At 50.8% G+C, this 23,946-nt stretch overlaps 1 protein-coding gene across 3 annotated transcripts in view; it reads left to right on the forward strand.

Annotated features, from left to right (window-relative positions):
- Positions 1-23,946, forward strand: part of ERI3 (ERI1 exoribonuclease family member 3) — a 130,669-nt gene that overhangs the window by 94,129 nt on the left and 12,594 nt on the right. The window lies entirely within an intron of this gene.

Below are 23,946 nucleotides of genomic sequence, written 5' to 3' on the forward strand. Positions count from 1 at the left end.
AACATGTATGATGAGTTTCGTGGTCCTGCAGCATGCTCCAAGATAAACTGATAAACAATGCTCTGAGATAAACAGTGGCAGAATTTCATGTATCCCCCAACTCCTCTGCACCAGAGATCAAAGTGATATGAGAGAGCCCTGGCCCAGGACACTGAGGCCGTATATCTGCCTGCTGCTTAACAGTGGGGATGCAGAGCTGGTATAGCAGCAGGCTGTGGTACTGGCAGGAGCTCAGATTTACTGGGCTGTAGACAGTGTTGTGACTCAGGGCTGCATCACTCTTATCTGTCTTGTTTCTCTGTGGAGCAGTAGATCGCCTCTTGGAGACCAGTGGTCAGGTATTCTCTCTGCCTCCCAGCCCTTCATCCACAGTGACTTTTGAGCATTAAAGGTTGCAAGGAGGTAAGATTTACTTGGAAGTCACTGGCTACCTGGGCCTTGAAGAGGCTGTTTAATATTGTTTCAAGACTCTAACCATTAAACTCTCCAATCAATCCAAGTTAGGGAGATGAATTATTTAAAGCTCACCAGCTTTTAATTAGCAGGCTCCTTTTGAACTATGGATCTGGTTGCATTATTGACAAAGGTAGCATTAAAATTTGCTTCTCTGCCTGGGAGCAGATTTGCCTGGATTGTGTGCCATGTTGGGAGGATCATGGGGAGGGAGCAGGAACTGCAGGAGCTGTGTGTGCATGTCCTGCTCTGGGGACTTGGGCTTTTTCAGGGGTTTCCTGGTAGATGCAGAGTTAGTTTCTGCCTCATCATTCCTCATTCTATTTGTGTGATGACCTCTCTTGTTGCTGTCATCCCTTACTCCAACAGTGCCCCCATTCTCTGGAGTATCATCTGTCTGCTATTGGTTTCTACCCCTTTATTTCAGTGCTGTTGTCTTGCACAGGTGTGACTCCTCTGCCTGACAGAGTTCAGGGATTTGCTGCTCATGTCCCTTCTTATTCCATTCCTTTAGGAGAGTTTTGCCAAACTCCCTCTGTGGAGGAGCTTTCCCAGTACAGGGTGAGCCATAGGCTAATTGCCCATAGAAAGTGAGGCCCAGCACCCGAACTCCCTTCTTGCAGCACTCCATCCCAATGGCAAACCTGCCTTTCCCACACTGCTTGGAAGGGGTTTTACATGGGTGCTGTGAAGGATGCCAAGCCAGCAGTGTGACAGTGTGACATCTCCTTGGTACTGCCAGTGGTGCACATGTGCCCTGTGTGTTACAGGCTGCTGGCTGCTCCATTTGAGCTGGCTCCAGAGCAGATCTGTCCTCAATGTCTACAATGCTCTGACTGCCTGCAGAGGTGGTAGCCGCTGGCACCGTGTGCCTGCTGGCTTTACCAGCAGGCTGAGTACCCCAGAGTGGGCTGGAGTCAGGGAGAAGAACTCTTCCTCCCAGCCAGCTTGGCACCAGCAGGTATAGCTGCTGTCAGGGCTGCTGGCTTCATGGCTTATTGCCTCAGAAAAGGCTTGAGTCAATGCTGGTGTCTAGAGACATGCCTTTCCTGGCATTTTTTCAATGAACCAGCTTCCTGGGTTTCTGGCCACTTAATTTCTCAGCCTGGCCTAGGCATGGATCAGGTGTTGGTTCTAGTAACAGCCCAAAAGATTCCCAAGTCAGGGGCTGAGGAGGGACTGCTCACTGCAGAGGCAGCCTGGCTTGCTTGGGTCCAGTGTTGCTGCCTCATCCTGGAGACAGTGTCAGTCTCCACAGCCAAGTCCTTCCATATTGGCCACTAGGACTGGACACAGTCATCCAAATTGCTGATGGTCACCCTGCACCCTTACCTCTCTCTTATTCATGCTTTTGACTGCCCGTGCATCAGTGTTGGGAGGAGCTATCCATCCCTTTCCCTGCTCAGGCTGCCCTTCCCTTCTCTCTCTGAGTATATGGAGCCTTGGTCCCAACACAGCCCTGCCTTCTCAGTCGAATTTATTTTATTTGGGCCCCTAATCAAGGTCTGCTGCAGAAGGAAGTGGAGAACAGTGAAGACTGTTCTCAGCTGCCAGCCTGTCCACAGTGAGACAAGGAGCTGGCTGTGGATCTGGGGATGGTCCCATGCCATGTAGAGCCTCCCTTCTCTTTGTGCTCAGCTCTGGAATGCAGCAGTGTTGAAGGAATGTTAGGGAGCTGAGAGGAGGCTTCTTGGGTCATCTAAGGAGCCTCTGATTTTCATGGCCCTCATGGGTCACTGATGGCCAAAAATCTGCAAGCCAAAGACAACTGAGAAGGGAGCAGCAAGGAGATCTGACAGCCAGTCTCACCAGTTTCACAGGTACCATGCACTGTAAGAGTGTTTGTGCAGCTCCTTTCTTAGCAGTCTGGGGAGCAGTCCAGGGAGATGCAAACATTCCTGTGAAGCCTCAGTGTGCTTATGCAGGAATGCACAACACGGATGTTTCCCTTCAAATCTGACAGAAAAATTGCAGTGGATAGCCACTTGTTTTTGCAAACAATTTGCAAGGAATTTTGCTGTCTTGCCTGAAAGATTCTGTATTGCTTTGTTTTCAAATCATCCTCTGTTTCACTGTCTCATCAGGTATCTGTTCCAAATCCCTGCACTTGACATGCTCTGGAACCAGTCCTGCTCTATGTTTCATCTTCTTTCCTCATCATGTTCAAAATCTGCAGAGTTCAGGGTGCTTGACACCCTGCAGGGCCAAGGCTGGATTCTGGATAGGAGCCACCTTTAGCATCCAGTTGATACAGGCAGGATGGGCTCGTGCTGGAGCACAGTGGAATCTCCCTACATCCCCTGGAACACAGCTGCACATACAGCAAGCTGCTGCACAGAGCTCAGGTTCTAGCTTTTGTCTGGTTTCTAATCATGAGCAAGTGAGCTGCAAAGCTTATTGAGAGGTTAGAAAAGTGATTTGTGTTCCCAAATACACCAAAATGTATCTGCATACACTGCAAATACAGCTGCCTTGGGGTGGGATGGGTGCAGGTCTAGTGCCATTGTGTTCTTGAGAGAAAAAATGTAAAGGAACGGGGGAAAATGTACAGATTTCAGGATAAGGAGATAGAAAAGTCCTGCTCCAGAGGGTGAGGATGCAGGAATTCCTTTGGAGATCAGGAAGGAGCAAAAGGGGTATGAAGCCTATTCTTTCATGCTCTTCCTCAGGTTGGTATTTCAACTCTAAGGATTCCCTCTGGGCTGAATGTGTCGCTGGAGACTAGAGAGGACATTTTTATGCCATTTCCATCTCTTCTCTACAACAAGTTAGATATGTGTCAGCTCCAGTGTGGGCTGTAGAATCTTGGGGTGAGGAACTTCTCTTTGTCTGCTGTTTTATTGGCCCTCAGCAAAATGAAGTTGAGTCTTGCCAAGAAGTTACTCAGTCTTACATATATGGGGACATTGCCATTCTTAACACATGTGTTTGAGGCAGTGCTTGCCAAAAACAAGCTTCATCTTTTAATGGGAGTCTTGGCACTTGCAGGCAAAGACCGGCATTCACAGGCTCCACACCAGTGGAGCTGGGAACCTGTGTTGGGATCTCTCTGCTGAGAGTCAGAGATTCCTACAAATCACAAGGATTAAAATCCCAGGTTTTAGTTGTGATTTAAATCAGACAGCAGATCACCTGCATTCAGAAATTCATTTTCTTCTGGTTTTGCCTTTTTTAAACCCGTTTCCCTGAAAAAAAGGTCAAATTTCACTGAACAGCACCTATTAAACCAAGTACAGCTTTCCTTACTACTGCCCAGTTGTTAAATCTGGTTATTCTTTTACTCATTCAACACTCTATTTTTGCTACATTTATTTTGATCGATTATGTAACGTAATATGCCTTTAGACTTAGTTTTAAAATATTTTTTGCACTAGAAAAATGGTGAATTACTATTTGTTCTTGAAGAGTTGGTGATTAAATTATTACTCATGATTGCTCTTTTGGATGAAAACTGTAATGCCGTGTTAATGCACCCCAGCGGTAGTTTGAATTGATTTTATTAGGAAAATCCTCTTTCCCTTGCAGATATTCACTACAGAAGGAAAAGTAAATCTCTGAATACTTTTTAGGTAAAAAAAAACTGGTACATGAAACCAAAGCAAGAAGTGATCAGTGAGCTGGAGGAGTGTTTCTAATACCTTTCAAGGTATTAGAATGAGTACTCTCATACTCTCACCTTGGTTGGTTGGTTTGTTTGTCTTCATTGATTATTGGAAAGATAAAAGACAAACCTTCTTTTCCATTTTCAATCTTTTGTTGTTTCTCAGCTCTGAACTAGCCAGTTCTTGAACTGAAAATACACCAAAACCAGCAAAAAATTTTCAAAACTGCAGAAGTAGCAGCTCCTACTGGAAAAGATTTTTTTCTCATTTGTCAGCTCTGCTTCCCTCTCCAGTGCATTGACTGTCTTTAAAACATGACATTATTCCTTGCTACTGATCTTTTTTGAATCTAATTTAATGTAATTGAATCTTTAAAGTTTAGGTTTTAGCACATGTATTACTGTGATTTTAGATTAAGTTTTAAATGTCTGGTTTGGGGTTTGTTAGGTTTTCTGGGGTTTTTTGGGTTTTTTTTTAGGGGAAAGACATTAACTAGCTGCTGTGTCTCTTGCTAGTGAACCCTCAGTACCCATTCCAGGTGACCAGGAGATCTGGTCCCATAGTAGCACCTGTCCTGACATGGTGCCCTCACTGGGATGTTTTACACCAGCTGTCATCATCCTGTGAGCTCCAAGCCTCTGCACAGACGGCTTCACCATCTTCTCTGCTCCACAGTTGCCCTGGCCGGGGCTGTGCTGTGCTCCCTCTGTGGGGGGATCTCTGCCCATGCCAAACAGAAAAGCCTCACTTGCCTGGGCAGGTCAGCAGCCCATGCGGTGAGCGACCCAGCAAGCCACCGTGCCTTGCCGGCTTCATCTCTCTCTTTTCTTTTACTGATTGGAAATCTCGGAAGGTTAGGGTGTGATATTGTTCCTGATCCAGAGCATTAATTAGGCCTCGAAAAGAAGAAGAGGAATTGCGTGTTTTTAACAGTGAGGTTAATGGGATGCTCGCAGAGTAGACAGTTTTAATGAGCTTCAACTCGATGTGCAGTGAGTTTACTCTTTGTGTTAAAAGGGTCACACTGCAGTAGTTTGATGTGGATTGTCTCCTGGCCCCCAGTGTCATAGGTGAGCGTCTGTCAGAGTCCAGTCAGAGCGCATTTACTTAGTGACACGATTCTAATTAACTACCTCGAGCTGCCACCGCCGCGGGGAGCCGGGGCAGCGCCTGCCGGGGCGCTCCTGCCCGGCGGAGCCGTCCCTCTGTGCGCCCGCTCGGTCTCGGCGGTGCCGGGCTGCTCCCGCGCTGACAGTGAAGGGGAGGGCGGTGGCAGGTGACGGGCTACCCGCCCTAATGGGGACCTCGGGCTGTCAGCCCAGCTCTCCCCCTGGAGCTTGGCGGGGGCGGATGAGGCTGTGCTTCACCCTGTAAGGTGCTGGAGGTGCGCGGTCCTGGCAGTTTGCTGGCCTTATTTTAGCCTGATCTCACTCTTCCCTGTTTTCCTTTCCTGTCTCTCGCAGCATCTGTGTGATCCTTGGTCATCCTTGGTGCCCGTCTGCCTCCTCCGCATCAGGGCAGGGGGAACAAGGAGGTGGGACAGCATTTTGTGAAACTCCCTTTCATGTTTTTGACCACTTTTCATCCCACCCCACGTGGCAGAGTCAGTCTCACCCTCCCGGTTCATCCCAGGGTGTGGGAAAAGCCCCAGAGAACCTTGTGCTCCCCTAGAGCAGACATACCCCGTTCTTTCAGAGCTCTTCGTTTCTCAGCGGAGGTGGCACTTGCACGGCACCATCCTTCTGCTGAGGGATGCTGAGAGGGAGAGCCGAGAACGGGGCTCATTCCTGCGGAATGGGGCACTGCCCCGCACACAGTTGCCCCAGCTCAAGGCAGAAGGGGAAGGAGTCTGAATTAAATAATTAAAAGAGACTTAAGTACAAATCAACAGAAATGTCACCAAATGAGCAGTGTCATTTTGAATTAGCGTTCATAAAGGTCAGGCGGATCCAGAACAGGTGGAGCGGCCAGGCGGCGTGTCCAGCACCCAGGCAGGGTAGAGGGACCGGCACAGCCACTCCGGGGGACCCGCTGGGCCGTGGGCACAGGGACAGCGCGGCTGGAGGGGTCCGGCTGCGGGCACGGGGCCCCAAATCCCTGAGGAGCGGCGGGCAGGGAGGGCTGGCCGGGCCAGCCGGTTAGAGGACGAGCAACTGTCAGAGTCCAGTCAGAGCACATTAACGCGGTGACATGATTCTAATTAACTACCGTGAGAGGTGTCACAGCTGGAAAAGCAGTGAGCAGAGACAAGCTTTTAAAAAAAGAAAAAAGCAATGTGACAGTCTTTTTTTTCTCTCTTTCTTTTTCTTTTCTTTCCCCTTTTTTTTATTTTTTTTTTTTTTTTACTCTTGTGTGCTCTCTCCCCTCCATGTGGGAGTGGATCTAAAGATAATTAGGATGTCTGGCTGCCTGGGAACCTGAGCCGGGGCTCTTTTGCTTTCAGTCATTTAAGTTTTCGACATCTCTCTGAAGGGACTTGGTGGCGCAGTGGATTACTGCGCGCCAGAGTGACAGAACACTCTTCTAATCGTAAACCCTTTTTAGAAAGGATTCTGCTCTCTCTTTTTCCCCTGGAGCAGCAGGGGGTATGTTCTGATCACTGCAGCTCTGTTCCCATACATGCTACAATGGGAAACTCAAGGTCTTTCAGCTGTTTCCTGCAGTTAACAAAGGAGGCACAGAAGAAAGAAAGGAAGGATGATTGAGTGTTTGTGTTGACTGCACTCACCCCTCCATCCTACCCTGCCAAAAGTTGGTCGTGTGCCCATCTGACCCCACTGCCTGACAGGGGTGTGATGGGTTTGTCACACCTTGTCCTTGGCTGAGGGCTCGAGGTTCCAGAGAGCAGCCTTTGGAGGGTCCATGAAGGCTGCAGGGACTTCAGCTGCCTGAGAAGTCAGGGTGCTTCCATGTGCTTCTCCCAGCCCCCAGGCAGGCAGTGGCAGTTCCTGCTCCCTGGGGATGTGTGGAAAGTAGGCTCGAGTCCCTCTCTTCTGTCTGGAAGCAGTTGTTTGCAGCATCAGTGTTAGACTGAAGATTTAAGAGGGATTTCTGGATTGTTTGCTATGCTGCAGTGCCTGGGAAGCCCAGCTGCAAACCAGGACAAGTCTGTCTCAAGTCTCAGATCTGGCTGATCCCCAGCAGGATGGCTCTGCCATCATCTTGGAACTGCCCTTTGGCACAGCAGCAGCTCTACCCTTTTCCTCTGGCTTCTGGTTTTAGGAATAGTGGTGGGGACTGTCTCCTTTGGCAAGAAGATTTGCTGTCCTTCCATTCCTCCCTTCCACCCATGCCAGTTGTGATCTTCAGCCCAACACCTGGCCCAATTTCTGTCCCCAGTGACAGATGAGAAACCTTTTAAATATATTTTTCATATCACTCTCAACTGTTGTAGTGGGAGCACAGGGAGAGGCCGATGGTTTGTATTACATTTGTATTATGTCTGCTCTGTTTTAGTGATCAGCTAGTCCCAAAACCAGGAGTTCGCAGACCTGAACTTATCTGTGCTGTAGAGACCCTTGCACTGCCTTGTACTCATTGCGCTCCTGGCTATTTGTCCAATCTTTTTAGTTATCTGTGGCTGAACCTTGCAAAATATCCCCCTCACTGCTACTGGAACAACCCTTGCACTTCCCAAGCCCTGTCCAATGTTGTGCTGGGAAGGTAGAACATCTTTGCTAGCACTTGTTCTCCTGCCCCTGTAACAGACAGCACTTCCCAAGCACCATGATGCACCCTCTGACACAGTGAGATGTGTTAGGTGAGAAACCTTGGAAGATCATTAACTTTCTACAGAGCTTTTTCTGTAGAAAGTAGCAACGTAAAACACCAAGTGACATTTTGATTTCCCGTAGATTCTTTTGGTGCCTTGGTGTCTCTGCAGTATGTCCCAGACAAAGCAAAATAGTAGCGTGTCTTCCCTTACCTGTGAGGAGGGGAAGATTTTCCTGTTAATGAACATAAACATCTCAGTTAAGGGCACGGATTATCTGCCCTGCTCCGCCCTGGACTCTGGTGGAAGGTGTCTTTTAATGTCTTAACTGTCCTGCAACAGCAGTGTGTCCCCAAATCTGCCTTTACATGACTGCATCCAGGGGGATCACAGGCCTGCTGTTGTCCCTCCTAGGTTAGCCCTTGTGACCAGAGTTTGGGCATCTACCTTGTCCCCTCTCTGTCCTCCCTAGAATGCACAGGGCTGGCGAGCACTGTGGTTTGCCTTTGCGAGGAGGAGAGACTCCTGCCCAAGTTTTAGTAAGGATCTGCCTTTAAGGAGAGTGATGGCAGAGGTGCAGAGGGAAGGCTGTGTCAGCAAGGGACGCCGGGTTTAGAGCTGCCCTGCTTCACCTAATGAGAACCGATTGCAAGGTGCAGGAGGGCAGGGGGTAGCAGTCAGCCAGAGAGACTCCACCACAATTTAACAAGTTTTCATTCCCCTGAGTTCCCTGATAAGACCCCCCTCGAAGTCTGTACAGGAATTCATAAGAATAGGATAATTAGGATGTTTCAAAGCTGCGACCCTCAGAGGAGTCCTTGGATTAATCTGTTTTTTCCCTTAAAGACATCTGTAACTACAATCTTTGTTTCTCTCCTCTTCTTCCCCCCCTCCTTCTTTTCCCTTCTTGTCTGTCTCTGTATCTCCTGTCAAACCGTGGCAGACATAAATGACAAAGAAATCAGAAAGAGAGATCAATGCAGTCCAAATTAGCACTTGGAGATAGACTGTGCTGGAGATGTCAGAGCCTGACCCCAGTTGATCTGCCAGCCTCCACTGGTGATATTATGCAAATTGCATCCATCTGGCAGAGCCCAGTAAAGGACTAATGGGGCAGGGAGGTGGCCAGGACCAGGCACCTTTGGGAAGGGGAGAGAGATGGGGGTCTTTGGGAAGGGGGGTCCATGATCGACGGGGGAGATAAGGTACTGCATTGGCTTTCTTTGCACTCCTGGGCGGATTAAAAGCCAAACTCCAGATACAAGATAACCAAACTTCATTTTGCTTTTTATTTTATTCTTTATTGCTCCCCCCATGCAACCTAGTACCAAAAAGAAGTGGGGGAAAAAAGGTGATTCTTGGTGCTCGTTTCCTGCACGTCATTACCACTAATGGCAGTTTGAGGGGAGAGACAAAGTCAAGGAAAGAAAGCAAAAAAAAAAAAAAAAGCTGGCTGCTTAAAAGACTGTTGTAATAGGAGCATGGATAATAGAAATCTCAAATTACGGTGATCGCCTTGTTAAGAAGTTTGAAAATACAGCCAGATTGTCTTTAATGAGAGAAATATGGCTGTTAGTTAGTGAAGGAGGAGGGAATGGACCTTGTTTCAAGATCTGTAGCTCGCCCATCAAAGAGGCACTGTCTGTTTCATTTCAAAATCCTGCTCCTCTGCCTGATATTAAAAATAGTTGTTAAAGGCTTTGACTAGCAAGACGATTCTCTTTGACTTCCTACTCTCTTTCCACCTCCCCCAAAAGACTTCGCTAAGATAACTTCTGCTTTAAAAAAACACCTAAGCAAGGAAAGAAAGAAAGACTAAAGTTTTAGGTGCTGCAGGATGATACTGCCTCTGGCACTCCAGGGTGCCTGGAGCTTTAAGCCTGAGCACTGCCAACACCCGCCATGGCCATTCCCACCATGGCAGAGGGGAGCCTCCTCTGTGCCACGTGCTGCTGTGCTGGGATGAGCACTCAGATGTGGTACCACCACTGCTTTCCTCTTGGCAGCCCTGACCCAGGCACAGGGCGGCAGTGTCTTTTTTTTGCCATCTGGATTCCCATTAAGTATCATGATGCTGCTTTCCTTTGGTCTATCCTGAGCCTGGGAAGTGGCACCAGGCCAAGGATGAGGATGCACAAAAGGGCTCTGACAGAAGCCAGGTCTGGCAGCTGCCCACCACCCCCACCTCTTGTGAAGAGCTAAGGGGCACCTCTGTGCTGTTAGGCTCTGACCCGTAACTCCTGCCTCGCTGTGGTGCTGACAGTCCCCTCTTCATTCTCCCCTGAAATCAAAGGATCACATTAATTGGTTTCAGGATCGTGGCCCCATTTCCTGAGTGGCCTGTTTAAGATAACGAACTCAGAGTGTGTTAATAGCTGGTATAGCTCAGCAGAGGATCTAGGAACAAGGCCTGGATAGGGAAGATGCTGCTGGGTGGGGAAGATGGGCATTGACACATCTAAAGTCTGTCCAGTGCTGTGTTTTACTCTGTCCCTGATTTGTGAATTAGGGTAATTCCCTCACTCCCAAGTTGCTAATATTTTGAAATCCCAGGGCAAAGGACACTGGCCAGAGGGGAGAGCTGCACCAGCCAAAATTGCCCTTTCCCAGTGTGGCCTTGCTCTTTTCATGGGTCTGCAGCGGGATCAGAGGGGATCTGCTTGTATCCTCCATAGCTTGAGGCCCTTCCCAAAGGTGAAGCTGCCACTGCACAGGTTGATCCCAGCTGTGCCATTAATCACCCAAGTTCTGGCTTGTTCCTGATTCTGCAGGAGATATCCGCAGTGGGCTGCACTGGGATGACAGTATTTCCATCTGTTCCCGAGAGTCATGAGCAATCCAGCTCCAGCTTGGAAGCTGCATTTTTCTAATACAGAAGAGCCCAAGCAGTTTCTCCCAGCCTGGGCCCTGAACTGGGCTACCAGTTTACAGGACCTGGAGGGGAGGCAGGAAGGGAGGGTCACAGTCATTGCTGAGGGTGAGTGTATCCCCGTTCTGCTGGCACCAAGATTCCATGTTCAGTACTGTACTCTGACATGTCTGTGCTTGAAGGTCTCTGAAGAAATGGCATGAAGGAGGGGCTCAATGACTCCTATGAATTTTTGGCCAGCTGATGGCCCAGGGATGCAGCAGGATCAGCTGGCTGGGCTGCCGTGCTGGGTGGGTTGCAGAGCTGTCCTTCCTCATCCCCTCATGGCACAGAGCTGATTTTTAACCCCTACCCAGAGATGCAATCCAAACCCCTCAGTGATGGAGAGTGCCTGGTGGTCCTGGGTCACTTTTCCCACTATAATTAGCCTCACTGTTAGTTACTTGCAGGCCTGTGGTGTACAGGGGTAGCATCCACGCAGCCACAGGGGCTGCCTCTGCACAGACCCTCCTGCAGTGCACCAACCAACCCTGCATGTCCCCTTGTCTCCTGCCCACCTCAGCAGCAGGCATGGCACTGGTGCTGTTGGTTGCCTTAGCATCCCAAGGTATGCATCTCCCTGCCTGCTGCCATCTCTTAGCCAGGCCCCACAGGGAAGGGGACCTGTGCCCTGGCACTGCCACCTCAGGAGCCTTTCCCCAGGGGCTCTGTGGAGGGGTGAGCCTGCAGACAGCAGGACTCCCAGCCCGTTGCCCTAAGGTGGGCACAGCAGCACCACCTTCCAGGAAGCCCACTACAGCCCTTAGCTGCCAACTGCCTGGTGTTGAGGGTGTTGGGGCCGGGTCCCCTCTCCCATGCTGTGTGCTTCCAGCCAAGAACCACTGATTTGGCTCTATGTGCATGCCCAGGAGTCTTAGGGCTTGGCAGCTGGGTCCTCTCCAGTACCCACAAAGCCTCCTGCTCATGCTCTCCCCCTCTGAAAGTACATACATAACAGCCAAGAGAGGCAGAGAGGGAGAGAAAAGGAGAAACGCCAGCTTTGCCTCCACGCTCCCATCCAGAGCAGTCTCCTAATGAGAAGAATATGGCTGCTAGTTAGCAGAGGGGTGTGTCCTGTAGGCTAAAATGAGATAGTTACACTGCACTGATTGAAGGTTGAGGTTAGAGGGCAGCACAATTATGTTCAGGAGATTCAAGGGCTCTGTTTGATGCGGCAGTTCTAAGCTCCCAGCCAGTGTCAGTAGTTTAGCTCAGGGTTTCTTTTTTTTTTTTTTTTTTGTGGGCTAAAGACAGGAAGGATAAAAACTATGGGAATGAGTTGTTTCTATTATTATAAAGTGGTGTGAGTTTTCTTTTTTTTTAAACCACCAGTTCACCCCCCTTTTGCTTAACTGTTTCCTGATCATTATTTTTTAAGCTGCTCAGAGGGAAGAAGAGCACATCCCTTTCCCCCTGGAGAGTGGCTCTGAATTTCCCCCAGACAGGGAATGTGATTTTTTTGTGTCCACTTCTGCTCAGTTCACTGACTATGGATCAGGAAAGCAATTAGCAGTTCAAATTATGTCAGCACCAAATTCTTTGTCTCAAAATCATGGGTTAAGAGTTGCAAAAGAACCTTAATTGTCTGGTGCTGAACTAGATGTTGTTTTTTTTTCTGAAAGCATTTCCAGTGCTTAGGGCTGTTTATGGGGGGAGCCTCTTACGTTTTGAAAATTGTGGGTCCTTTTTCCAGAGCCTGCAGCAGCGTTCAGGCTCTGCAGCAGCATCTCTGGGCTCTCCAGCAGCATCTCTGGGCTCTCCAACCTGTCTCCCATCAGCTGGCTAGCTGCCTTGCAGGCAGCCATGCACCATCTCAAGATGATCCTGGTGACTGTCACCTATCTCCACTGTCCTCTAACCCATGTGTAGCTCTCTGGTCACTGCACGCAGCCTCTGCCACCTGCATGCACTGCAGGGAGATGAGGACCAGAGGGACTGCTGGCCTGCAACAGCAGCACATGGCAGCTCCATGGCAGCTGCCTATGCAAGGAGGCTGTTGCTCTCTTGGTGGCAGCACCCAGCCCTGCTGGGCTGAACACTGTCCTGCCCATCTCATCCTTAAGGATGAATGAAGGGATGCCTGCCCCTTTTTCTCCTTGCCTGCTCCCCAGGGCCCATTTTGTCCCAAGCCCACACTTTGCATTGCCTTTTGATCTGAGTGACAGCCTGGTTTATTTACTCTAATGGTTCTCAGTTTTAAATGTTAATTCCTCCCTCAAGAAAATGTCTTTTCAGGATGAGTTGCCCATCAGCAGAGACATGGGTGTGTTTGCATCCCCAGCCTCTGTGCAGAGCCAGGCCTTCCCCCAATGGGCAAGAGCCTGGGAGGTGATGCCCAGGGAATACCTAAGTCCCTGTCACCACTGTGGTTGGGCTGTCCCAGGGACATCTCATTGCTGGGCAGATCAAGGTGGCATGAATGCATCCCTAGCATCGCAGTTTGTCCCTGTGCAGCCTGTTTGGCACAGTGCCACACATCACTGCCACAGCCCCCCGTAATCCTGGCTGCAATTAGGGGTTGATGGATTGTCCCTGGGCCAGGGTCTCAGTACAGTCCCCTAAGAGGGACGAGGCACACAGAGAGACGGGCAGGGGCCTGCTAGGCTGCCGCCATGCAACAACAATTTCTAATCTTGATTGGAGAGGGGGGCGGTGGGGTAGGGCGGGGGGAAGAATCAGAGATAAATGTTAGCTCATTTCTTAAGTAATTAGTTACCTCCTCATCCCCATGTTGTAATTGTGAACAAGCTGTAATGTTTAATTAGTGTGTAAATGAAACCCCAATTTCATAATGGCTGCGGTGACAGCGCTAAGTGAGACAGGCACAGAAGGGGCCGCATTGTTTCAGCAGGAGATGAAGCTGTCGCCCAGCAAGCCAAGCGTCTCTGGGAGAAAATGGAAATGATAAACGAAGTGAGGCTAATTAGCAAAATCCTACAGGCCCCACTGATGGTTCTCATCAAGGGGAGGTAATGAAGCGGGCGGGCCAAGCTGAGGGGGGATTAATTGGAGCTGATTGCTGCACATAGAGGCACTGTAGAGCAGTGGATGCAGGGATGCAAACTTTCCCGCTTTTCTCCTCTTGCCTTTCCCCAGTCCAGCTGTGGGTAGAGCCTGTAGGGAGGACACAAGTGAGAGTCTGGTCCTGGAGCAGGCAGGACACAGATGCACAGGGCTGTTCCCTGCCTGCAGGTGTTGGGCCAGAGGCACATGGGCACCCATCCCACATGAAAAGCATAGTATGAAGGATCTGAAACACTGGAGAGTTGCTGCAGAGCTGGTTTATAGCACACGGAGGATTATAGCTCTTCGATAGCTCCCTTGAAGTCCTCTTCCCGCGCTGACTGTATTTTGAGTATAGACATTTGGAGAGTAAATAAAGCACCTCTGCATGATGGGTGCTAGGGAAGGCATGAGTCCTCCCTGCTCCCCCTCTGGGTGAGAGTTTCTGCAGACCTGATACCTGTGGCAGCATAGTGTGGCAACCGAGCCAGAGCTCACTGTGGTGGGGGAACCTGGGGCATTGTGGAGCTGAACTTTATCCTTTCAAGCTGTGTAAGAAATGCCCTTTCTGCAACTGTTGGCACACAACCCCGATCACATTGCATTACTTAGTGACATTTCAGGGAGCACACGGAGCTCTGCTGCCAGTGGGCTCGGTCCCAAATGTCCCATCCCTGCTGTGGGTGGGGTTCATCTGCCTGCGGGCCAGACTGCCACACAACTTGCTCTTTACCTGCTGCCAAATCAATATCAGAAGTGAGCAAAAGCCTTGCCAAGCAGAAGAGAGGACAGCAATACCTCTCTGAGCTTGCATGCATTAGTCTGTCCAAGCAAGTTATTCATGGCTGCATGTGGAACCATGGTACCATGAGCAGGTCTCTTCAATGTCTCAACCTCCTTTTCTGACAGAAAATGAGAGAATGAATTGTCTGCTTGACAAGTGCCCATACCTGGGATGTCCAGTGCCTGCCCAGAGTCATTGCATCCCTTCCTCACGGCATCTCCAAGCCCCCTGCTGCCTCTCTTGCTGAGTAATGAGAGATTTCCCTGGGCCTCTAAGGGCTCTAAAGAGGAGCTGAGCAATATTATTTATTCAGTTGTTTACAGAAGCGTTTGATCGGGAATAGTTCTTCACTGCCAGCCTGTTGTGTATTATTCATTGCAATAATCTCTGCAGATTGTGATAAACTGTAACTGCGGTGGGGCAGCGTGTAGCTGGGTTGTACTGCCACCACTGCCTGCTCTGGCCTCTAAAATATCGGCAGCTGCAATCATAAATCTCAATTTACAAGTGGGACTATTGCACGGGGAGTTATAGTTATACTAATGATTACTTCTCTGTCTTATTTTTCATGTTGCAACAGAGTAATAAATTTTTAAAAACAGCCTGGGCAAAGCGTCAGCAAAGACTGTGCATCCTCTCACCATGCTGTCAGCAGAGAGGGGCATTCCTGTTCTCCAGCAGGCATCTCACTGGCAGGTCACCGGCCCCACTTCTCGAGGAGGTGGCTCAAAGAAGGGGGACTTTGTGTCCTTACACTGGGAAAGATGCCATAGAAACTCCCTGGGCATGGTGGGGCAGCAGGCTGGAGTGCAATGTTGGGATTAATCCTAATGCTTGCTGTACTGGAGAAGAGAGCTGAGCTCCCTGCAATGTCTTCTCTGCTGAGAATGGGGACTGAGCCCTGCATTTGTCACTGACCTAGTCTTTCTCAGTCAGATTTAGGCTATCCTAGGATTGATGGGGCCAAGAGGTGGGGATGGCCGAGAGTGGAGCTGGCATTTGAAGGGTGTATCTTATTCCTGTATTCACCACACTCCCAGCACTGGGGCTTTCCCAGATACAGAGAGTTGGAAGCTGTCTTTTTGCAGGCAGTGTGGAAATGGGGTGATGGCTTGGATGATTCCACCTGAAGGAAAGCCCCCCTTTCCTGGAGGACAGCAAGGGTCAGAAGGAAAGGCTTTGGCTTAGAGGAATTCAGACCTTGCCCCCATCCCCATCTGGGAGCAGTGACTCAGGAACACTCAGTGGCATCTCTCCTGGAGGAGTCACCATGGGGGGCAGCCACCAAAGACCAAGTCTCTTGCCCTGAAGGCAGCAATGGGGCGCGGGGTTCAGCGAGCATTTCCTGAGTGTTTATCACAGCTTCGAGGTCTGTGATGTGAGGTCTCTGATGGATGCCTCCATTCACAGACTTGACATTATGATGTACAGGGAGCCTAGAGATATATAGATTTTCAAAGTGGCCACTTTGAGCATAATTATAAATATCCAGCCTCTTTACATAGTGAATTGCTGCCAGGAAAAGAAGGACCCCTGGAGCTCTGAAATTTGGCATCCAGGATTTCTTGAGAAAGGAGCCTTCGCAGAGGTTTTACACCCATTTTGGGGCCAGGATGGCGTGGGTGTTAAGGGATGATGATTTTCCCATCCTGAGCCCCCCTGGCAAGTCCTCCGCCGTTCCTCATGGTGCTGGCAGTGTCCCTCTGTGAGGGACATCTCCAAGGCACTGTCTTGGACCCTCACCTCCCCTACTTGTCTGCACCAGCACACTGTAATATGATTTTAACTGCTTCCGAGTGGCTGGCTCCCCTTCCAGATCACAGCACAGAGCACCAGGGGCATAACGGAGCTGAGAGTCAGTGCTCCTGGTCTCTGTGCCTGATCCATGGCCCCAGAGACACAGCAAGGGAGAGATCTTCCCCTAGCTCAAGGCTGGCTCATCTCCTTACCTTGCTTTTGGAGCATCCCAGCCCACAGAGGGCTGGGGCTCAGCACAAAGGGATCAGTTTTCACGTGAGCAGAAGATCCCCCCAGTGGGATGGGTGCTGGGTGCAAAACCAGTAGTAGGTGAGACCCAGGCACAATCAGGAGCACTCCCACATGCCCTCCTTGGATTCACAGACTCCTAGAAGAAAGGCAGCTGTCCTTTCCAGGAAACCATCTGGAAGTCCCCTTATCATGCTTTTCTCTTGCCATTTGGATGATATCAGAGCATCACCACTTCCATTTCCATGCTGGAGCTGGGGTGAGTGTGCTCTGGGGAAGGTCTCTGCAGGCAGCTGTGTGCCCATCATTGTGCATGAGTGTCTAGGCTCAAACAGGCACCAGTTATCACATTCTCCACCATGGGACTGGGGCATGCTGGAATATGGCAGGGAAAAATGAAGAGAGTGTTTGAGGATTTGTGTTCTGTTTGCGAGGAGGGTCTGGAGGAGAGAAGGTCAAAGAAGAAAATTGGAGCTGAATTTAAATCAATGGCCGGTAGAGATTGGAGCAGTGGCCCAATTAACTGCAGCAAGACAGGTGGAGGCTGGGGGAGGGCTCCAGCTCTCCAGGTTAGGACGTTTCATTGGACCTCAGTTCTGGGTCCATGGAGATGTGAATACCACAACAAAACAGGGAGCATGGCCAGGGACTTGCTGGTGGGCAAGAGCTGGAGTAGCTGGAGGCTGTGGATGGTAGCAGGAGACCTAGGTGGTTTGGTGTTGGATTGAATCCCCCTCCCTCTGTCCTTCTCTGCACGTCTTGTCAAGATCAATCCGCCTCTCGATCCAGACACCAGCTCTTTGTCCTTGTTTTCTTGTCCCAGTCTCTTCCCCCATGCCCTACTATCATCTCAGCTGTTCCCACCACCAGCCCCACTAGCTCCCCGGCCTCCACACCTCATCACTGTTTCCTCCTGCTTGTCTGTCCCTTGACTCCAGCTCTTGTTGGTGCAAGTGTTTCAATGAAACAGTTTCCTCCCTTGCACTTCCTGAGGAAGTTATCCAGCACTGAGAGCTGGCTCCCCACTTCCCATGCAGGTGTTTAGCATGGGTGCCAGGGGAGTTGCAGCAGCTGGGAGCAGGGGCCAGCATTGGGATGGGTGTCAGTGCACGTGCAGCTGCCCAGGGCCACATGTAGCTGTCTTTGCCCAAAGCTGGCTTGATTCTGATGGGAAATCCAAAACATTCCAGGTTCCCAAAATCACCTTCCCAACAGACTTCAAGGCTTTGTTCTGAAACATCAGGGTATATACAAAAAAAGCTTGCACTGACAAGTAACTGGAATTTAAATGAAATAGTGACATTCTTGTCATTCTTGTTGATGGTAATGTATTAATGGTTCGTGCTGGAATTTCCTAGGAAAAGAATTCAGTGTGAGTTGAACATCCAGCGTGGAATATTTCAGCTGAATCACTAAATTTTGGGGAAAATCATGGTAGGTCACATCAGAGCAAGGGGAAGCCACCAGCCCCTCCTTGTTCCCAGCAGACATCCCCCATGTGCACCTGGGGTCGGGGCAGCCAAGAACACAGCTCCCATGTCTATAGGCCTACAGGGGTCAGGCTTTGCTCTCTCCAGCAACCCTGTGCACTGCAGCATGTTTTACATCACCCAAGGAACATTAATTAACATTGCTGGAAGATCTCAGGAAAGGTGCAATTTGAATGATCTGGCACCACAGTCATTCGGATGCTGAGTTAATTCAATCCTTGCACACAGTGCTCCTACAGATTGTTGGCTTTAAACAAACAGCGGTGACAGATTTGTTGCTGCGGAAATGTGGTCATTAAGTCAGGAGCGTGTGTTTGACCTGAAAGCGATTGAGTGATGGATGCAAGTCATTTTAAAGCTGCAGCAGCCAAAAGGATGCTCCTTTTGGAGAGTAATCTTGCATCTAAGGAGTGTAAATAATTTAAACAAACAAGTAAAGTAAGGTGAAAGCACTGCTGTGTTGTGGCACTAAATGCAAAGCAGGGCAGTGATGCCAGTCCTGTGGTGAAGGAGAGCTCCTTTGCACAGTGCTGTTGTAAAGAGGTGCGAGGTACCAGCTTTGGGGCTGTCTGTGGGGATAAATGGTACCAACCAAGCTCCCATCACTTCATAGTCACCGTGGGAGCTGTGCACCTGCCACACTCTGAGTGTGAGCAGTGCGAGCACTGTGGGATCCCCAAGGAACAGTAATCAAAGTGGATTGGTGGACATCACTTTCATGTCCTGGAAGAGCAAGACTCACGTGTCCTGCAGTGTGGCACTGTGCCACTCCAGCTGCTTCTCTTGTCAAGCTGAAGGAGCCCGGTGCTCCCTTGGCTTCCAGACAAGGTCTGGCTTGTCTTGTCCAGCAAGGAAGGTTTGGTGAACCAGGAGCTTGGCATGCTGCTGCTCCATGCCAGCCTTGCTCTGAGCTTTCTTCTGATGGCTGTTGAAGATCCACTCGCCCACAGAGCGTGAGCAGGGAGGGAGGGTTCAGTCCACACCGGGCACGTCACATGGGTCTGCGCATTCTGCTGCTGGATGTGGTGTTCCTTTAATGGGGATGGTAGTTACTGTGCATTAGAAGCAGCCATTGCTTAAGCCTCAATATCTCGGCCATTTAATTTAATGGGTTTTTTTAAATACCAAAAGCAATTAAGTTCACATTGCGAGCTAATCGCCTACAAAATTTCATTTCAAAGATGCTCAGACTGTTTGTGAGAGAATTGCTGGGAAGCAGCCCAAATACACCACAATGTCTGTCTGTTTGTCCTTCTTTGCCTTCCCTCTTTCCCAACCAGAGTTAAGCAGACTTTTCAAAGGAAACAATGACATTTTCAGTTCCCTGCTTTTCTGATGGTTTTTCCCTGGTATGAATTTTGGATGTCTTAAGTTAAATGCTATTGATTGGTGATGATTATAGTACTCAGCTGGTACTACAAGAGTTGAAAACAGGGGTTTGAGGTTTGGCTGATGGGCAGGAGCCAGGTAGCTGTTGTTGGGGAGTGAGTGGGCACACAGCTGTGTGCCCAGGCCAGGAGGATATGGTGGGAGTTCTGATATTAGCTTGTGTTACCAGTGCCTCGAGGCCATGTGTCTGTGCTATGTCCCTAGGGGTATAAGAGTTGCCTGAGCAGTAACACCTAAACTTTACACAAGCCCTTCTGCTTTGGAAAAGTGTTCTGGGTGAGCTGTTTGCAGCATGTCCACCGTATCCCATGGTGGCTCTCCTCACGTCCCTGCCTTCCTGATCTTCCTCCTGCCTTAGCAGCTCCAGCCCATGGCATTCATCCGTGGCAGCCCCTTCAGGGATCAGCTTGCCTGTAGGCTGCAGGGCTTTATCAGATTGGAGAAGAGCCGGAGTTCTTTGACAGAGATTACTTGTTCTCCTAAACAGCCATGTTACTGAATACGGAATAATCCCCCCTCAACATCCAGCTGGGGATTTTGTTTCCTTCACTGTGGGCTATCATGTTAACGCTATCTGCTTAAAGCACCTTTGCCATCTGAGTCACCCACGTGATGCCCATCACCCGACCAGCACAGTGGGCAAGGGCACACTGCACACCACTGCCCACCAAGCTGCCTGCCCCCACTGTGTTTGTCTGAGCCATGCATGGCTGCCATCCCGTTTTGGCTATGGTGTTGCCTTCTTCATACTCCCATTGACATCCCCCCAGCTGGTTTCCCTGGATGGCAGTGGGGAGGTGATTTATGGAGTCCCACATGCACCCGGTGAGTCCAGCTCTTTGCGTTTCAGGGAGATCCATCGCACAGGGAGGGGAGGTCACTGCGTTGCAGGTTTGCTAACCTTGCCCGCTTATTAAAAATGGTAAAAGCCTCCCTCAGGACTCGTGAAGTATAGATCCAAAGAGCTCCATATGCTGTTCCCCTTAATGAGATGTCTGCCTGAAGAGCAATAGCAAAACACACCATCCAGTGCAGGGTCCCTATAGCTAGATGGCCTGGCTGTAAACAGAGCCGTCCGTCTTAATGGGCTATCGTGTAAAAACTTCTCCCAGTCAATAAATCAAAGGGGCTCCATTTATATCATGTGCTGCCTTCGCTATTAGGCTGCCTCTGGATGGCATGTTCTGATACAGAGCTCCCTGGGCCTGCCAGACGAGGCCAGAGGCTCTAATAGGCATTTAATTTAGGCTTCCCCTTGCTGATACCCATGCAGAGTTCAGCATCTGGGACTCAGCAGGGGCTTCCTCGTGGTTTGGGATAGCCCTGCTGTGCAGGAAAGGGTACCCGTGGATCGGCACCTGGCAGGCATCACCTCCCCTGCCCTGCTGGGTAGGAGCCTCTGGTGTACAGGGAATCAGACCCTCTCTGTGAAGGGGTGTGTGGGTTTGCTGAGCACCCCTACTTGGTCGGGAGCAGCAGCCACAGCCTGGCGCAGTTATTTATTTTTCATCCCCTCCCTTGTGCTGCTCGGATGCCACCGGAGGGAAGTTCCGCTTCAGCCACCATCCCAGGCAGAGATATTAGTCCTCATTACTAATTAAAGGAAGCAGGAGTAATTGACGGATGGTGGATGGCAGGGGAGCCAGTGTGATGAACAGCCCCTGTCCCTGTGCCGGGGACGCATGCTGAGCGCTACCTGTTAGCTACAAATAAACAAACCTGATAAATAATAAATAGTTTGAGAAGAGTGGGCAAGCATTATTTAAATTAATAGGGATTAGAGGGAGAGGTCTGAAAGAGCATTCCTCCAGATGAGCTATCCCTGGACAGACAGGGACTCATTTGTTGCAGACTGGAGTAAACAAGGAGAAGGGGAGGATTCATCACAGCAGGGCCTCGCAGCGCTTCTCGGGCTGATAACAGCATGGCTGTACTTTTCCTGGCCACCCCTGCACCAGGGCTCCCTGTGTCCCTGCTGCCTCACCGGTGTCACTGTGCTGTCACACCTCTGGTGCCATGCTGACTCTGAGGGAGTCAAGGTGCTGTGGCAGAGCAGTGGGGAGTGGATGCTGGGCTCCAGCTGCTGGCGAGGCCCCACACCACGACACCTGCAAGTTTTCCCAGACTGCTTGATGGCCACCTGCAGCCTGTCTCCACCCAGGCACTCACTGTCAGCCACAGGTTGGTCCCAGCCAGCGAATCCAGCTGCAGAGAGGGTCTCTCCTCACCCCCTGATATTTGGGTACCATCCTGCCTGCGCAGGGCAGGAGGCTGGGGGTGGTGGAGGAAGGAGGAATGCTGCGGGAGGCGGGGGAAAGAGGGGAGGACAAACGCTCTGCTCGCTATCACATCTACTCCATCTTATCACCACAGTAATTTGATGATAAAAAATAATCCAAGGCTGGAAAGGAAACATGTGTAGTGGAGTAAAGATTGAATATAGGTGGATTGTGCCCTGGGGCGGCGGCTGGGAGAGAGAAGGAAATGTCCTTCTGTTTGACATACTGCCGAGTCGCAGCCGTGCCCCCGCCTCGCCTCGCCCTGCCCGAGGCTCTGGGAGCCCGCTGGCCCGTGGGCCATGTGCCGGGCTGGAAGGTGCCTGTTGCGGCTCCCCCGACACATCCTACCCCTCCGCCTGCACCTCCTGTGACCCCTAGTACCCTGTGGGGTGCCGCCCTCCACCCTCCCACCCCACAGCTCGCTCCCAGCACACTTCTGTTTGGTTTTTTTTCCCCTTTGGTTATGCTTCACAACTCATTTTATCAGCTGTCAGTAACCAAATGTCTTTTTTAAGGAGTGGGTTATAGCCGCTAATGTACTGAATGCTATTGCACTGGCTGCAGTTAGTGTTCCACAGCTAAATTACTATAATTAATGTTCCACTAGAACTGTTTGTAACAGGCGGCTGCGGGAGCCCCAGGTCTGGGCTTTCACAGCCACTGAATTATCTCTTCTCCCCGGAGAAAGCGCCTCTCACAAAGGGGAGGGACGAGGTCAGCGCTGGGACAGGCAGGCAGTAGTCGAGCCAAACTCCGGCAGATGAGTGGCCTGGGAGCTGTTCCCGGGGTACAGACTCCCTGTGTCTCCCCATCTCGGCTGCTGTGCCCCATGGGAGTGAGGCTGGGTGTGCGGTGGAATTCCTGCTGGGATTCTCAGGGCACTGCTGCATCGCCAGGGCTTCGCTCATCGCCCTCTGCGACGGCATTTTAAAGATGGAGCACAGCGCCTAGAGAAACGCTTCCAAAACTCGCTAAGGGCAGTCAGCAGAAATATTTCCCTGTGCCAGGCATGGCACTTCAGCCAAGTCTGCACCCAAAACCATCCCTGCCCTCCCTGCTCCCCCTCTCAGTGAGGCAGAAGTGCAGGGGAAAAAAATGTGCTCGGCGGGCACACACACCCCTTGCTTCGCTAAATGCATTGTTCAATACCTGCAACAAACAGATTAGCCGAGGCTTTATCAGGGACAAGAGAAGGGAGAGCAGTGTGATAATGGTTTTCAGCAAATCCTCGGGCTGTCACAGATTAGAGCCGCGGCAGGAGCATTATCAGCCCTTTCCTCCTCTCCCCATCACCTCCCCCTTTGTCTCTTCTCACCATCGGATTTCTCCAGCCAATCTATCCCTGAGAGAGCCGGGCAGATACAAGAAGAAGTCGGTTTCCATCTGATCTGCAATTGGTTTTTCTCGGCAGCCGATCCGTGTCGCAGCATTGATCCTTGGGTCCCCCAGCGCTTGTCACCTTGCGTGTCTGGAGAGGAAGGTGGCCGAAGGAAGGGGGGCTGGGGTGGGGATGCTTTAAACTTGCTGTGTGCCATTGATCTGCAGGTGAGAGCATGGCCGGGCCTGGCCTGCTCTGCCACGCAGGAGGGCATGAGCCACCTGGCCTCATCAGAGGAGTTTAAATGGCTGTGACCGTATTAAAGAAGAGGAATGTCTTTGGAAGGCCAGTGGAAGAAAGGGGCCAACCCCAGGCCCTGGGGCAGGTGGTTGGGAGCTGCCCAGCCCTCATCATCTCACCAAGGGACAGCTCAGTGAGACTGGCGCTGGGGTGCTGGGGGTGCTGGGAGCCCTCCTCTCTCCAAGGGTCACCCGCTGCACCCACATCCCCATTTCTGCTCTGTACCTCTCTGTTCCACTGCAGCATGGCCAGGCATGAGTAGAGACCCCTGTCTTGGCTCTGCAGCTTGCCCGAGCTTGTGGGAGAGAAGCTGCCAGGTGGGAGCTGTTGCATTAACCCCAGTGGGTGGGCAGCTTTCTCAGGAGACCTGAAGCTGCAGAAAGTTATGTTTCCCTTCTAAATGTGGGACACAAGGCTGTCTTTTGTCCCAATGACTGCAGCCGGGGCCTGCAGGCCCCATCAGGTGGAGGTTTGTTGAAATACCTGGATGCTCAGGAGCCATGGCCCAATGGGCAGGGCAGCAGTGCTGTACCAGGCAGGACCCGACATCTTTGAGTCAAGCTGGGACGTCCTGTCTGTGCCACCTGCCCTGCCCTGCCCTATACCCTTCTGCCAGGTTCCTGCTAGGGTAGAGCTGTGGCAGCTCTGCCTTACTTCGCCTTTTCTGCCTGACCTGAGGGATGGCATGCTGGTTGCTGGGAGGGCAAGAGGGGATATAACAA

Source organism: Sturnus vulgaris, chromosome 9, assembly GCF_052056855.1.
Source record: "Sturnus vulgaris isolate bStuVul1 chromosome 9, bStuVul1.hap1, whole genome shotgun sequence".
Classification (NCBI taxonomy): Eukaryota; Metazoa; Chordata; class Aves; order Passeriformes; family Sturnidae; genus Sturnus; species Sturnus vulgaris.